The sequence below is a fragment of the Penaeus vannamei genome, chromosome 13 (assembly GCF_042767895.1).
Source record: "Penaeus vannamei isolate JL-2024 chromosome 13, ASM4276789v1, whole genome shotgun sequence".
Classification (NCBI taxonomy): Eukaryota; Metazoa; Arthropoda; class Malacostraca; order Decapoda; family Penaeidae; genus Penaeus; species Penaeus vannamei.
In genome coordinates, this window is record NC_091561.1 from 6,171,252 (window position 1) to 6,173,751 (window position 2,500).

The window sequence follows — 2,500 nt, forward strand, 5'->3', positions numbered from 1 at the left end:
GGGAATTATTGGTTCTGAAATATGTTAAATAGCGTAGCTGGTCGTTAGCGGGGTAATATTGCGTATTCTAGACGGTAACAATGTTGAGACATGTCTTGAATACGGAAAAAACAGAGACACATTGCTCACATCTTCGGTTTCATCTGCAGGTGGGACATATTGTACATTCACGAATACATACAAACAGATAGATCTATTTCATACTGGCATTAGTCTGATTTTTGGAATCTCACAAATCCGTTACAAAAATACAGTTGCATAATATTTGTATACAGTGTCGGACACAGATACAGTTGCATTGTATTTGTATACAGTGTCGGATGCAGATACAGTTTTATGTATACAGTGTCGGATGCAGATACAGTTGCATTATATTTGTATACAGTGTCGGACGCAGATACAGTTGCACAATATTTGTATACAGTGTCGGACGCAGATACAGTTGCTTTATATTTGTATACAGTGTCGGGCGGTTCTCAGGCAATACTTCCGTGTATGTTGGCCGTGCGCACTGACATTGTGCACCATAGAAATAATATTCACATTTTCGTAAATACAAACAGCTGTTGTGAAAAACTGACTCTATAAACCAGTATTTTACAAGAATGCAAGAGATTTTTTTTTTTTCCACGATTCATTTTGAAGACCTCGCCCGGAGGAAGAAAGGCCTTGGACTAGATGCGAAGATTAAACAAAATGACCAGCGAATCTACCGTACTTTACACGCGCCTTACTCGACTAAATCAATAGCATTTTCTACCTCTTCGTCGTCTTATAAGCCCCAAACAAACATTAAATAGAACGTATGTATAAAGTCCTAAGAATATATTTTCATAATTACAAAGTTTTGTTATTGTTTTTGATTAATTCGAAACATTGTGTGTGTGTGTGTGTGTGTGTGTGTGTGTGTGTGTGTGTGTGTGTGTGTGTGTGTGTGTGTGTGTGTGTGTGTGTGTGTGTGTGTGTGTCGGAGGTAAAGAAATTACTATAATCATCTCTCCACCATATGGTAATTTGTTGTATTTGCATCAAACCCAAAACATTATCTCCTAATGATAGTATTGTAATATATTAATCGACTGCTAGAAATACATTACAAAATACCACAGTAATGTTCATTTACAATTTACAACTTTATATATATATATATCTATATCTATCTATATATCTATCTATCTATCTATCTATCTATCTATCTATCTATCTATCTATCTATCTATCTATCTATCTATCTATATATATATATATATATATATATATATATATATATATATATATATATATATATATACCTGATTGACAGAGTGCCCACTTCAACGAATTTCATCTCCAGTTAAAGAATATCACCCTCTTTAATGACTTACTACTTGTGACACCTCATAAAATTGGACCTCACATTTCGTAAACATGAGCAATAACATCGTTCTTGTAATGAGAGAAATTACTTTAACCACAGATAAGAACGAGGGGAGAGTGACAAACAGGGACAGCTCGACAGCGTCCGTAAGAAACCTGAATACCTAGACCAGGGCTGGGATAAAATTTCACCGTAATAAACACTATTCGAGTCAGATAACCCTGATTCGAAGCAACGAGACGGCTTTATGGTTGACGTAAAAGTGTAGGAGGTTATTTCATTCATTACAAAAACACAATATTAGGGGGAAATGTGGAAGAGATAATCTTCAACGACGAAGGACTGGCTTAATTAATCATGTAAAACGGCCGATTGTAAGACTGAAATTACAAATGTTATTAAATGTATTAAAATCATATTTGTCTAAGCCTCAATGAGATGAGTGTTTAGAGATTGCTCATGTAGCTGTTATATAAGTGGTATGAAGAATTTTCGAACAAAATTAAGAAAAATCCTATAAGTATTATTCAATGGAATGCCCAAAAGTAAATGTTAATGCTACCGTCTTCTGAGCCATCATTGAGCTAAATGAAGGTCACTGATTTTTGACAAATGTATTATATTTCCAGACTTATAAAACAATCTAGATATATTTTGTTTCCATGAACTTTTGAAGGAAATTTAGTTTCCTAGCGGACTCATTTTCAACAAACGAATTTAAATTGTTAGGGATCATTTAACTGGACATGTCAGTAGGTCTGGCCATTTACTGAAATGTCATAAACTCGGCTCCTGCTGCTAATCTATTCATAAATTATCAGCATGGTACATCATAACATGACAGGCTGAAAGTTTATGAGAGGTAAAATTGTCTATATTTTGTTTGCATCTGACTTAAATCGCTGACTGGTTGTATTACTGCAATTTCCACTTCACACCTATAGTTAACGTTATGTAAGTACAGACTGGGTCTTGGGAATTTAACCCATAAACTATCAGGTAAATTAAAAACTAAACATCAGTTAAATTTATTTTTTTCCGTGCAAATATGCCTCATATACATGCACTGGGATCCCATCATATTTCACTTTACTGATATCGCGCGCGCGCGCGCGCGTGTGTGTGTGTGTTTACTTGGGTTAT